The sequence below is a fragment of the Tursiops truncatus genome, chromosome 8 (genome assembly GCF_011762595.2).
Source record: "Tursiops truncatus isolate mTurTru1 chromosome 8, mTurTru1.mat.Y, whole genome shotgun sequence".
In the NCBI taxonomy this organism is placed as follows: Eukaryota; Metazoa; Chordata; class Mammalia; order Artiodactyla; family Delphinidae; genus Tursiops; species Tursiops truncatus.
The window spans coordinates 41,575,999-41,591,611 of record NC_047041.1 but is presented as its reverse complement, the minus strand read 5'-3'; positions in this window follow the sequence as shown (position 1 = coordinate 41,591,611).

Here is a 15,613-nt window from a genome sequence, read left to right as displayed (position 1 = left end):
CACTTTATCTCATGATGCTTCAGTATTTTTATCACTAAGGAAAATAATTCCTAAGTCGTAGGGTTATTTTAATATCACTATGTAAGTTTTTACAAGAGAAACCATGGAAATTTTAGAAACTATGATAAAAATATCTTCATGATTTCAGGATAGGAAAATATTTCTCTGAAAAAGACAAAAGTCAAAAACCATAATAGAAAAAAGATTGGTATATCTGGCCATATGAAAATGAAATATTCTATCTGACAAAAGACTTTAGAAGTGAAATAAAATATTAAGCTGCAGGTATGAGAAATCACAACCAACAAATATTTAAATACAACCTACATGAAGATTTTCTTTAAATAAATAATAAATAGATAAATAGCTCAGTTTTTTAAAATAGACAAAAATTTCCAATAAACATTCTGATAAGAACCCAACTAGTTAATAAAATGTAAATATTATTAGCAATCATAAGAATAATGCAAATTTAAACATTAATAGAAAACAATCTCATTTCCAGTGAATGTTTTAAAATGAATTTAAGAAATCTGATAACACTGGATTTTAGTGAGGATATGGGGAAAAGGGATACTATTTATTGTTGTAGGAGTATCAATTGCTATAACTTGTAGAGCAAATTAGCAGCATATGAAGAGTTGAAAATCCCCATAAACCTTCCACCTAAGCTATTCTACTTTGATAAAAACTGTGCATTAAGGGCATACATCCAAGGACACTCACTACTTGCCTCTATAAGAAGCAAACAAACAAACAAAAAGCCTACCTGCCCCTCAATAGAATTCATAAATATTCTATGTCTCGTTCATATAATGGAATAATATATTAATTAAAACAAATTAACTATGCTACAGATACCAACATGGTTAAATCCATAATATTAAAGGGGAAAAATAGCAAACTGCAAAGAAATAAGTAAAATAGTGCCTTCTATGTAAAAACTTAACATAAAAACAATATTCTATCCTCTGTATAGACACACATTAAAAGTAGAGGTATAAAAACAGACCTAAGAATGACACACATCAACTTTATGATTGTAGATACTTCTGTAGATACCTATGCCTAATTATTCCTGGCTTGCTGAGAGATTTTTTGGTTTTGTTTGCTTTATCATGGATGGATATTACATTATATCAAATGCTTTTTTGTCAATAATCATGAAGATGATACAGTAGTTTTTCCTCTCCATCTAAAACGGTGCTTAATCATCTGAAGATTAAATGTTCCTCACATTCTTATGTTAAACTCCACTTGGTACTGATGTTTATTTGTATGTGTGTTTGAGTGATTGTACTATTAGCTTGTTTCTTCTGTTAGAGTCTATTGGCTTATATTTGCTAATATATTAATAGATATTTTTATACCAATATTAATAAGCCAGACTGGGGCTTCCCTGGTGGCGCAGTGGTTGAGGGTCCGCCTGCCGATGCAGGGGACATGGGTTCGTGCCCTGGTCCGGGAGGATCCCACATGCCGCGAAGCGGCTGGGCCCGTGAGCCACGGCTGCTGGGCCTGCGTGTCCAGAGCCTGTGCTCCGCAACGGGAGAGGCCACAACAGTGAGAGGTCCACATACCACAAAAGCAATAAAAATAAAAATAAGCCAGACTGATTTTTCTTTCTCAAATTGCTCTTTTGCAGCTGTGATAGCATATTTTAAATAGTTTATGTAAAATGAATATTATTTGTTCTTTGAAGTTTTGATAGCCCTGGCCTATGAAACTCTAGTTAAAAAGAAAATGAATTAAAAAATTATAGTATACTCATACAATAAAATACTACTCAGAATAAAAAGAAATGAATAATGGATACAAGCAATAACATGGATGAATCTCAAATATATTTATAATAAGTGAAAGAATTCTTACACAACAGAATACATACAATGAGATTCCATTTATATAAAATATTCTATGGTGAGAAAAAAATCAAGAAAGTTGTTTCCCCTGGGGAAGTGGTGGGGGGATTTATTGGGAGTGATCATGAAATAACTTTCTGAAATAGTGGTAATGTGCTAGTACTCTGTAACCTAATAAGTGCTAGATTTCACAGTTCTACACAATTGCTAAAACTCAGTTTAAATTTTATGCATTCAATTGTATGTAAATTTTACATAAAAAGAAAAATGCTGGAAAAACTGAATTCTAATTAATGATGTGTATCCTGAAATATTTAGGGTGAAGTATACTGATGTCTGCAATTTATTTTGGCATGCATCAAAAATAAGATGGAATGATGGATAGATGGAAGAATGGATAAATGGATGGATATGTAAAAACACAAATATTGTAAATGTCAATGGCAGAATCCAGGTGGTTAAAATATGAATGTTTCCTGTTCATTTTTTCTATATGTTCAAAACCTTTCATAAAAATATTAGGGAAAAAATATTTTAAAATTTGCCACTAAATAGAGCTTCAGTGGTAGTTTACCACTCTGGTTTCAGCTGTCTTTTTCTGTGTCGGTCCCTAAAATTCCCTTTTCTTATTCCAAGGACAGCTATATATTTAAAAAGTTCTTTTGAGCTTCTCAAACATGAAAAAATATCTATAGTTTGAGGAGTTTTCAGAGTATATAATCTTTCATATTTCTATAGAAGGGACAGTCTTTTAAAATATATTTTTTCGCAATCTCCATTTGCTAAATTGATCATATGATACGGTATTCTTGAAAGTTAATACATCCATTCTCACCCTTTTTAAAATTATGGACTCATCTTTGCAGCCCTCCCTCCTTTCCCTTCCATGGACAAATTCTCTAGCAGGCTGAATTTTCAGTGTTTGTTTTTTTTAATGTTTGCTCCTTTCAGACATCATAAGGATATCTCTGATGTTTATGTTAATATTTATGTTAATCTGGGTCATTTGGATAGTGTAAAACCCATGTGAAATACCTGCTTTTAATTTTGATTTTTCTAGGGGGATTATTTTTTGTCACACAAAAACGACACTTTCTGAGCTGCAGCCCTTCATGGGTACTAGATTTCTGCAAGTGTTTCAATATTATCTCACCAACTTGGAGACCCAATCCTTGTCCCTGTCTTTTCAATTCAAACTCTTATGTTACTGACAATTATTACCTTCCGACGGGCAACCACAGCATCAGTTCTTGTGCTGACCATTCTGTGATTCAGTACTTAGTGCATCACGGGCATTTATATGGTTTCCGTCTTTTACGTTTAAAGTTTAAAACATAGCTTTTAGGAAGTTAGACATCTCTAAATGCTTTTCACATTACCTTAATCTGTCAATTTTTCAGAGCTGCAAGTAAGTCCCAGTCACCCTTTAACCAGTTCCAATGTGGCCATTATCCCAATCACTCCCCAGAAAATGCTTTTTATTAAGGGTACCATATTGATGGATGTAATGGTCATTTTCTGCACACTTCTTACTTGACCCGCTGAGTAGCTTTCAACGGAGCCGACCACACCATCTCTCTTGAAACACTTTCATTTCCAGGCCTTTGTGATAGCCCTTCTCTTTGTTTTTCTTTCACTTCACTCTGACTGTTCTTTCTAAATATCCTTTGCTGACTCTTTTTCTCTGCTGCACCTCTGAACGCTGAATGGTTTATGACTCAATCTGGGATATTTTATTTTTGTCTATACTCTCACTAGGTTTTACATATGTTAGCTTGCACATTTTATATATAGCCTTGATCACTCCTCTTAGACCCAAATGATATGCAGCCATGTAATTTACATTCAAATTTACTATGATTATGACTTCAACCTTAAGGTACCCAAAGCCTATCATTTTACATTCTCACTAAAACTTTTGGTGGCCATGTGTTCTCAGTATATCACAACCCTTTAAAATTTCCTCTTAATTCTTGGTTTTCTTATACTTTACATGTTCTATCCATCCATGGCCATCTCCTTTTTTGCTTACCTACAAAATATTGTATATCCATAATCTCACACTTCTCATATTAACAGACACTATACGGGTCTAAGTATCAACACCTTTTATCTGAATTACTATAATAGCTTCCTAACTGCTTTACTGCCGTTTATCTTTCCTCCAATCAACTACACAAAAGAGCAAGAATACATATTTAAATCAGAAAATAAGATTAGACCGTTCCTGTGTTGTTATGCCCTTCAATCATCATTTATTGAATTCAGGAGAAAATCCATGGCCCACTCTCTCCTCCGATTCCATGTCAGGCTATACCTCCTCCCTCTTCATTTGTGATGCTCCAGCCACACTGGTCTAATGTTACAGGAATATACCTAGCTCCTTTCTGCTTTCTAGTTTTCACAGTTGATATTCCATTTGTCTGACGTGTTCTGTGTTTCCATAAGTGGTTGGCTTTTTCTCATGATTTAGGTTTTAGTTCAACTGTAACCTATATGTTTCTATCTAAATTACAGCTCTACTAACTACTTGGCTTCTAAGGAAGGTTACCCCCTGCCCACCCTCCCACTCCTGAGGGATCAGTTCTGCATAATAATGGATTTGGGGAGGATCAAGATTTTATCAGGTCATAAAATATATAGCTGCATTTTTTTAAAGAGTTTTTTCACCTTAGACTTGCATAATTAAAAAAGTCCATTCTTCTGGTCCTTCCTTAAATGGAAAATAGCTACCCAAAGATAACTTGTCTTGTGTCACCTCCACCACAAGACACACACACACACACACACTAGGAGCATTTAGTATTTGGGGTGGGACAATCCTTCCTTGTATGGGACTGTCACACACATGGCAACATCTCTGGCCTCCTGTCACTAGTACCAGTAGTGCCCCCTTGTCATTATGATAAACCAAAAAGACCCATACACATTTTCAACTATCCCCTAGAGAGATGGTACTGCACCTGGTTGAGAACCCAAAAAAACAAACAAACAAGAAACAGCTAATAGATTCTGTTGAAAAAAAATGTTTCATCTTTACAATCACCCTATCATGGTTGATAATATTATACATGTAAGAAGATATGGAGGCTCAGAAAAAGAAAACAGTTTGCCTAATAAGTAAATGGTGAGTGAAATATCAAATGAGGATTTGCAGAACTCCAAAGTACACCCAACATTAGACTACCTCTGCCCACAACATAGAGCAAAGTAGTGGTAAGTGCCTTGGGTGTTACAATGAGTGAGATAATAACACCTGATTCTAGGGTTCAAGCAAGGCTTCTTAGACAAGAGAGAATTTAACCTGATACTTGAAAAATAGCTAACAGTTTAGCTTATAGAATGGTATCCTTCAAGCAGAGGGACTATCATTAGCAAAAAAGAAATACGGGAAAGCCCATAGCAGGTTCTGAGAACAATAAACAATCCAATTTGACTATTGCGTGCAGGGGAGCACTGAAAGCTTTTTGGAAACACAGGTTAGGGCCATATTATGGAAAACTTTAAGGAATTCGTACTTGATTCACTAGGCAATAGGGAACCTTCGAATGTTTCTGAGAATCAATAGGCTAACTGAATGGAAGAGGAGAGTCAGAAGAGAAAAGAATTAGTTAACTCTTGACCACCAATCACTTTTAGTCCCCTAAGTACAGGCCAGCTTTCTTACTGCTATAAATGAGGTGGATAAGATATCAGGCTTTAGATTCAGGGAGTGTCTATTTGAAATCATGTTTACTCAGTTGTGTAATTCTAAGCAATTTATTTTATTTTTTTCTCAATCTTGATTTCTTTACCTGTAAAGTGGAATTCATAAGAATTTTGTATACTGCTGCAGCATAGATATCACCCAGTAAACTACAGCTATTGCTATAAATATTATTGTTAGGTTATTTGTTTCCTGGAGAGCAAGCTGTCTTAGATGGCAGAATTCATTAATGCTTTTAGGACTGTGGTACATATGAGGCTCTGCATGTGAATTCTGTGATGCCAACTCAGAGAACAATTAGATGCTGCCAATAATTGAGACCTAACACTGTGTGTGTGTGTGTGTGTGTGTGTGTGTGTGTGTGTGTGTGAACATGAGTTGGAGTGCCAGCTGTCAGTTCACTGTGGTACAGTCTGGCTTTTTGATGCTCTTCAGTGATGTTTGAATTGAATCAAGAGATAAAATCAAATATCCCAGTGGGTATTTGAAAACTATGTAAAAAAATAAATGTGAACAAAGTAACATCTACACCTGACCTATACTGAAAAGTCAATAAATGACTGCTTTCTTAATTTTTTGCAAACTGTCATCTCTATAAATAGAAGATAGTGATAATTAATCCAATTTCTCAAAAACCATCACTACCTATTAATAATCAAGAACTAAACCACTATTTATTGAGCATCTACTATGTACCAAGCACTTGGACTGTGTTGTCTAAATCCTGCAAGATGAATGTTATTTGAGTCTTGGGAGAAAACACTGTTCCTTACATAGCATAACTTGGGCTTGTCACTGGGTTTTTTCTAGCTGCAAAGGAACTCTTTTATTTTATTTGCTGCCTCCCCATATCTGTTTGACTTCCTTGCTTTTACAACCAGGACCTAACCTGAGAAGTTTATTCAAGGATTCTTTGTACTATGCCAGGCTAGGCTTGGTACAGCTTGCTTCTCACTGTTTTAAGAGATGCTTTCCAGCCTTACAACTGAGATTATTGAGTTCTCAATGAAGAACTGAATGAGATCCAAAAATTAGAGCAGGAAATATTTCCTTCTTGTTATATCAGTGGGCTACATGTAAAGTGGTAGCAGTTGGTGGAGGGAAATATCTTGAGAAAGCAGGGTAATTCTTCAAGGATTCTGACACCTCTATTTAATAGTTAAATAGTTAAAGCAAATAGAGAAGTAAATAAGAACGTTTTTCAAAGTATTTCTTTTGAAAAATAACTGACTGACTCATACATTATTCCCATAACTTTCCAATGCTGTCTATTCTTATATCCTGGATGGCCCATTGGATAATTAGATTAGCACTACTTCCTAAGTGCAATCATAATAACTTATACTTCTCTCATTGTAGTGCTTATCACACTATTTATTGGCGCTGCCTCCCTATTTGTCTGAATGAATCTCCATAATTTAAGCTCTGCAAAAACAATGTCCATATCTGTTTTATTTATATTATATTCCTAGGAACTCATGTTTTCTAACTCTTTTCTGATTTTGAAATAAATAATAATAATCTCACCAATCTCTAAAACTCCCAAATGGTGTTGGCATAGAGTGTTTCCTGATTCAAACCTACTAAATCCAGGTCACTAGTGTTTGTGTATCTCACATGCTGAACTTCTTCCATCTGATGAATTATGGTTACAGCTAGGGTGATATCAAGGAGAGCATTCTATATCTCAATAGCCACATGTATTTTGTGACTCTTCTACCTGTTCTACCCTTTACACCTGCTGGGTGAAATTTTAATCATCTTAATGCATTAGACCTCAGAGAAGTCCAGCCAGTTGTAATCCAGGAGGTTTGAATTCTACACTAAGAAAACTCCATATCCCTTCAGATTTTCTACTAATACTACAGCCAAGAATTCTTTTTTGCTGCCATGCTGCATCAGGGACAGTCTTTAAAAGAAAGGAAACAGTAGAGTCAAGATATAGAGAGAAAGGGAGAGAAAACTAATAACTTTCTTGAACCTATAGAATAACCGTGTCTGAATCCAGACAGCAACATGAACAGCTTTTTGAACTAGCTAAAAAACACCTTTTTTTCTGCTTAAATTTGTTTAATTGGATTTCCATCAAAAAGTATAAACCTCCTGCCTCTTTTCTTCTGACCATATCTACATTAAAATGTTGATTAACTATTCAGCTTGTATCTGTCTTCCGTGAATTTAGGTAAATACAGGATCCTGTCAAAGACAAAATGCATTTATTAAACTCATCCCAGGACATGGGGCCAAGGAGGGAAAAGAGATCAGGAGCAATAACCCCTAGCTTCAAAGAGCTTCAAAATGGAGAAGAAAACCATTCTTACAGATATAAAATAACTAGAGAAACACATGAGAAGTTTATGGGAATAAACTATAGATTCTACTGAATCTATTAACAGGAAGAGTGTCCATCACTCAACGTTCGGGAAGAATGGTGAGCTTCATATCTTGTAAATATGTCACTACCACTTCCTTATCAGATGATAATCATCTATGACTGATGCAGAGTTTTTTCCCAATAAATATTTAAAAGACCTCAGGAAAAAGATGTCATCTAGTAAGAAAGAGAAAAACAAATATTGTATATTAACGCATATATGTAGAATCTAGGAAAATGATACAGATGATTCTATTTGCAAAGCAGAAATAGAGACACAGACGTAGAGAACAAATGTATGGATACCAAGGGGGAAGGGGTGGGTGGGAGGAATTGAGAGATTGGGATTGACACATATACACTATTGATACTATGTATAAAATGGATAGATAATGAGGGCATACTGTATAGCAGGGGTCCCTGACCCCTGGGCCACAGACTGGTACCAGTGCCTGGCCTGTTAGGAAACAGGCTGCACAGCAGGAGGTGAGTGGCGGCAACTGAGCGAAGCTTCATCTGCCAGTGCCCATCACTCGCATTACACCTGAACACCCCATGGAAAAGTTTTCTTGCACGAAACTTGTCCCTGGTGCAGAAAGGTTGGGGACCACTGCTGTATAGCACAGGGAACTCTGCTTAGTGCACTGTGGTGACCTGAATGGGAGGAAAGTCCAAAAGGGAGGGGATATATGTATACGTATGGCTGATTCAATTTGCTGTGCAGTAGAAACTAACACAACGTTGCAAAGCAACCGTACTCCAATAAACACTCCCTAAAACCATACAAAAAATAAACTCAACATGGATTAAAGACCTAAATGTAAGGCCAGACACTATAAAACTCTTAGTGGAAAACATAGGCAGTACACTCTATGACATAAATCACAGCAAGATCCTTTTTGACCCACCTCCTAGAGAAATGGAAATAAAAACAAAAATAAACAAATGGGACCTAATGAAACTTAAAAACTTTTGCACAGCAAAGGAAACCATAAACAAGATGAAAAGACAACCCTCAGAATGGGAGAAAATATTTGCAAATGAAGCAACTGACAAAGGATTAATCTCCAAAATTTACAAGCAGCTCATGCAGCTCAATATCAAAAAAACAAACAGCCCAATCCAAAAATGGGCAGAAGACCTAAATAGACATTTCTCCAAAGAAGATATACAGATTGCCAAAAAACACATGAAGGGATGCTCAACATCACTAATCATTAGAAAAATGTAAATCAAAACTACAATGAGGTATCACCTCACACCAGTCAGAATAGCCATCATCAAAAAATCTACAAACAATAAATGCTTGAGGGTGTGGAGAAAAGGGAACCCTCCTGCACTGTTGGTGGGAATGTAAATTGATACAGCCACTATGGAGAACAGTATGGAGTTTCTTTAAAAAAACTAACAGTAGAACTATCATATGACCCAGCAATCCCACTACTGGGCATATACCCTGAGAAAACCATAATTCAAAAAGAGTCATGTACCAAAATGTTCATTGCAGCTCTATTTACAATAGCCAGGACATGGAAGCAACCTAAGTGTCCATCAACAGATGAATGGATAAAGAAGATGTGGTACCTATATACAATGGTATATTGCTCAGCCATAAAAAGAAATAAAATTGAGTTACTTGTAGTGAGGTGGATGGACCTAGAGTCTGTCATACAGAGAGAAGTAAGTCAGAAAGAGAAAAGCAAATACCATATGCTATCACATATATATATATATATATATATATATATATATATATATGTCATCTAAAAAGAAAGAAAAAAATGGTCTGAAGAACCTAGGGACAGGACAGGAATAAAGACAGACATAGAGAATGGATTTGAGGACATAGGAGGGGAAGGGTAAGCTGGATCGAAGTGAGAGAGTGGCATGGACATATATACACTACCAAATGTAAAATAAATAGCTAGTGGGAAGCAGCTGCATAGCACAGAGAGATCAGCTCTGTCCTTTGTGGCCATCTAGAAGGGTGGGATAGGGAGGGGGGGAGGGGGACGCAAGAGGGAGGGGATATGGGGATATATGTATATGTATAGCTGATTCACTTTGTTATACAGCAGAAACTAACGCAACATTGTAAAGCAATTATACTCCAATAAAGATGTTAAAAAATAATTTTAAAAATGTAATTGTATTTTAGTGCATGATTAGAAAATAGGTTTTCTCCTCAGCACCAACTAGGAGCAATTGATACATTTTGCCCGATGTAGTGAGTTAAAGGGCTTTTGAGGACACAGCCAGTATGAGTGATAAAGATTATCAAGATTGATGATAATGTCGGGAAATGGGTAACAATGTTTAGGATACTATTTATTATTCTTGCCTTAGTGTGAATGTATTTGTCAACTTCTTTCCTGAGAGCAAGTTTTGATTAATGAAGTGGGAAAGAGAGTAAGAGGCCACTCAAGACAAGAGAGGCCTAATAGGGGAAAATGCAGTAGAAAAACTTAAAGTGTATAAGTGAAGAACAACTTTGTTTCATAATTCCTTAGGCAAAATACTCGTTTTCATTTCAGAATTTGGAAAAGGTAAAAAATTCTTTAGAAGGAAAAACAGTGAAAGAAGTTATATTTATATTTCCAAGTATAAGGGAAGGCATGTGACCAACTTTGCCACATCATGTTTCTTCCCCATTCCCCATCTCTCCCGTCTTAATTTATGCCTCCCTCCTCTCTTTCAATTTCTGGTGAAACTTCTGAAGAAAGCTTGCTCTTGATCAGAAGAAATTCCTCCAGCCAACCTGGCTTCCAAAGCCAAAAACCAGGAATTAGCAAGCTTTAGACTTCAGATATAAGGATAAAGTAAAATGGACCAGGACACGTGACTGAATATAGTTATTTTATTGTAGTGCTACATCTCTTTTCTTTGACAATAATTCCGACTTTTATAATACCAGTCATGTTGCTTTCATCTTTCAAACACGATTCCTTGCTGAGAGAGTCATAAAAGTTACAAAAGGAAATATCTGATGAGTTAATCAGAGCAATTTTTGTAATTAATTTTGTAAAGGTAAAATGATCACTCCCAATCAACTTTTCAACTCAACAGTTAATCACCTTATAATCTGGTGCATCCTTGTCTGCTACAGAGGTGAGGTAAAAAACTAATACAGAACAACAGTTATACACCTATATAGGAATTACATTAAAATGCTGTTCTTATGACAGACAGGTTCTTTATATTTTCCAAAAAAATAGCTGTAGCAAATAAGTGCAATGAAAAAATTAGGTCATATACATCTTTCTAAAATCTTCTTTTGTGGCACTCTGCCAAAAAATCACATAAGTCACAAGAAGTCCTGAATTATCTTGGCAATATGTATTTTGTACATACCTTTTAGGCCAAAGCCAAGCCAAAGTATCCCATCAAGACATTCTTCTCCAGCCCTTCCTGCTTAAAAATAGAAATATTAAGAAAGATGACAATACAAGTAATGATAGTAAGAGATGAAGAACTATGTCCAGCATCAAATTAAATTATTTTATTTGCCCATAATTAATTTCAAATCAACATAAATATAAAAATTAGGAGTATATAATTTGTTATGGATAAAATATTTACTGCTTATTCAACTTGCTGTGATTCTTTTCAGCTTCTTGTTATATCAGTGTTTATTTATTAATATAGCATCCTCTTGATCTTCTGTATGGACCACCCCGGTGAAGGCAGTTTTGATTGCCTAAAATATATATGTAATTACTTTGCACATTCATTAAATAAAAATTATTGATTTCCTACTCTTATGACAGCTATCTTCTAGGTTCAGGAAATATGGCACTGAATACAAGAAAGCCTTATTCTGCAGGAGCATGCTTTCAAGTGAGAGATAATAACAATAAGATTATGTAAAATTGTGATGGGTGCTATTAAGCAAAGCATTTTTAAAACTGATAATGATCTGATTTTAGGGGGCACAATGGGATCAGGGAAGAGTTCTTGAAGGAGGTTAGAGCTGAATGAGCTAAGAGGTAATCCATGAGAAGATCCAAAGTAAGACTATTCCAGGCAATGGTACAGCAATTACAAAGATACTGTGTTTGTCCTATTCAAGGAAGAAAAATGAAGGCTAGGGTTAGTAACATGCAGTAGGTTAGAGTTATGCAAGGCAGACCTACACAGTTATGGGGGGCTAGGAAGATTATGAAAAGGTGTTTTGATTTTCTTCTGCACATGGTCGGAAGACATTAGCATTTCAAATATATATCACTTTGACTGCTTGGTGGGCCAGTTAAGAGGCTATTGCTATATTAAGAGCAATAAACAGCAGAGTACCTGAAACTAACACAACATTGTAAATCAACTATACTTCAATAAAAAAATGTCTGTTAAAAAATAAAAAATAAGCATCAATAATCATTAAGACCTGATAGTCTCTGGATCAGAGATGTAGCCATGAAAGTCATGAGGAACAGTCAAATTTGAAATATACACAATATATATTGTTAAGTGGAAAAATGTAACTGGAATATCGTATCTGTAACATGCTAACTTTAATATGAAGAAGAAGGTTAAATAAGAAAATATACATGTATCTGCTTATTAATGCAAAAAGGATAAAACAGCAGAAGTAAATTCAACCTTATCTGTGTGAATGGATTAAACAATCCAATCAAAGGAGACTGTCAGACTAGATACAAAAAAACAATAATATCCAACTCTGTGCTCTCTATAGGAGACAAGTTGTATATTCAAAAATACAAAAGATTGAAAGTAAAAAATGGGATAAATGTACTCTAAGCAAACAGTAACCATAAGAAATAAGATTGGCAGTACTCATATCAGAAAAATAAAAATAGACTTTACAACAAAAGAAAGATGTTACTAGAAATAAAGATGGGCATTTTATAATGATAAAAAGATGAACCCATAAATGTTATAATAATTATAAACATGTATGTACCTAATAACAGAGCACCAGAATGCATGAAGTAAAAATCAAAAGGAGAAAAGAAACAGAAAATTCACAATAATAAAGATTTTAATATTACGCTTTCAATAACAGATAAAACAACTAAGCAGAACATCAGCAATACTCTAGAGGACTTGATAACAGTATAAACCAGGCAGATCTAACAGACATCTGCAGAACACTCCCCCCCAAACAGTAAAATCCATATTCTTCTCAGTAGATGTGTGATTAAAGAAATGACAAAAGCAGGGACCTAAAATTTGTATAAATGATAGCACATTTACTGAGACTGGAAATACTGGAGGTAAGGAACGTTTGGAGGAAAAAACAAATACTGGAATCTTCAGCAAGAAGGTGATACTTAAAACGACCGGACTAAGTGAGACCATTTAAGGAGAGTTTATAGAGACTGATAAAAAGTGGTTAAGAACTAAGTCTTAGGGAATAATGGCATTAAAAAGGTTAGAAAAAGGAGGAAGAACAATGGCTCCTACTGAGAGAGATTGGATGGTTAAGAGGAGAAAATTCAGGAGAGGATAATATCCTATAAGCCAAGCAAAAAATTATCCCCCCTGACAAGGGACTGATACAAAATGTTACGCATGACTGAGAAATTGAGTAAAATGAGGACTGAGAGTAACCACTGGATATAGCAATATTGCATTCCTTGAAGACCTTGACAAAGGAGGTTTCAGGGAAGTAGTGGGGTTGAAAGACTAACTGGTGTGGGTCCAAACGAAAAGGCATGGAAACTGAAGAAGTAGAAACAGGAAAGAGAGAGAATTTTTGGAGGAGATTTCACTGAAAGAGAACTAGAAATGAAGCATAGTTACAGGGGGTGATGTGTTAAGGAAACATTTTTTTCTTGCTTTGTTTTTACCGTGGGTGTTATTTAAACTAATTTTTACGGTGATGGCAATGACTGAGGAAAGCATAACGTTAATCATGCCGGACAGAAGAAGATAACTGAAATAAAGTCCTTCTCAAGGCAAGAAGGACTAAATTCAATGCAGAAGGGGAAGGTTTGAACTGTCAGAGAAGAGTTTGTCTCTTCTAATAGGAAGGAAAGCAGAGTTTTTGGAAACAGTTGTAATATTTGATGGTGAGAAGATGAGGAGATTATCTTCTCACTGCTTGTATTTTTCTTCCTGAAATAGAAAATTAGATCCCCAGCTGAGAATTAATAAATCAAAAAAAATGAATGAAGTTAGAGAAGATGGAAGAAAGTTTAAACAGCTTTCTCAGAAAGAACATAATAAAGTGGTTAGTGAAATGTGATAGTATTAAATAGTGCCAAGGCCGTCCTTCACTTTTATGGTCATAAATGTAAAAGTGGTAAAGTCCGTAGGTATCCATATTCAGCTTCTTTTTACTGATGTGTAATATAATTGGATTGAACCAAGTTGGCATTTTACAAAGGAAGAACAAAAGAAGGAGAGAAGTGAGTTGAGGATTATACCAGGGAGTAAATATAGTAATAGACAAATGGAGTTTGAGCTACATAAAATGAGAAGAACATGAGGAAGTAGAGAGTAAAAACCGAAAAGGGACTAATTGATTGGAAGTCAAGTTGTGAGTCAAATAATTATTAGAATTGGAGAACTGTAAAGATAAGAGGTAAAGATCAGAGAATGGGAGACTAGAATATCAAGATTTGGGGGCAATGGTACAGATATTTTTAATGATAAGAAGCAGGGACCAACCAGAGAGTGGAGGCTATGTAGAATGAGCAAAGAGATTAGAAATTGGACGTCTAGGAGCTGAGAATCTATAGTGTTGGATTAATGGATGTTGATATCACAATGGATATAGTGATAAAGAGAAAACATCAAGTAAAATATTGAAATTTTCATGAATAAGGAAGTAATTATGAGAATCATAGGTAACTAAAATATTTGATAGCATGAACTTCAAAGGAGCTAGTATTTTATGTATGTATGTGTGTATATATGTATGTATATATCTCTTTGTATTTGTTTGTTTGTTTTTATAGAGAAGGTCAATTGAAACAGCAAGGAAAAGCAATGTGAATACCCACCTTACCTCCAGGCCCTGTGCTGGCATGGGACCTCAGGAGAAAAAAAGAAAAAAACACCTCTCCCTTAAGGAACTCCAGGGAAAACAATGTTTTCTGGGGGTGGCCAAGTTAGAATAAGAAGACGAAAGGAAGATATATGCTATCCTTAATCTCTGTGCTTTAGCTGAATTCTTAAAAGTGAGATTTTTCAAGTTTTGGAAATCTGCCTATTTTCCAAATTGGAAATCAATGGACGTAGAAAGAGGACGTTCTAACCAGTGCATTTTTGTTATGGAATATCCTTTTTCTTCTAACCAGGCAGAATGCAGAGTGTGACCCTACCTCAGCCCATTTGTCTTGCTCTGTGATGGAGAGTTCCTTCTCTAAAATTTAATTTGTGGGAATTGCTTATAAATGTATCCTGGGAACAATTTTGATTAAATCCAAATAAATGATAAATAGCATGCTTACGTCCATTTATATTAATTTCTCCTTTGTTAACCGTGTTGGCAATACCTCAAAATTTAGTGCTGTCTGCAAATTTCATTAGCAGGCAATTTATTCCCCCCTGGAGATGATTAATAAAGATGGAAAATAAAACCTGACCTCGTGCCAAAGCTCCTGCAGCCCCCCTACTAGCCACTTCCTCACAACTGGACGCACTCCCATTTATCACCACCTCCCTTTGCACTGGCTCAGCCAACATGCCAAATGATGTGACAGTGCT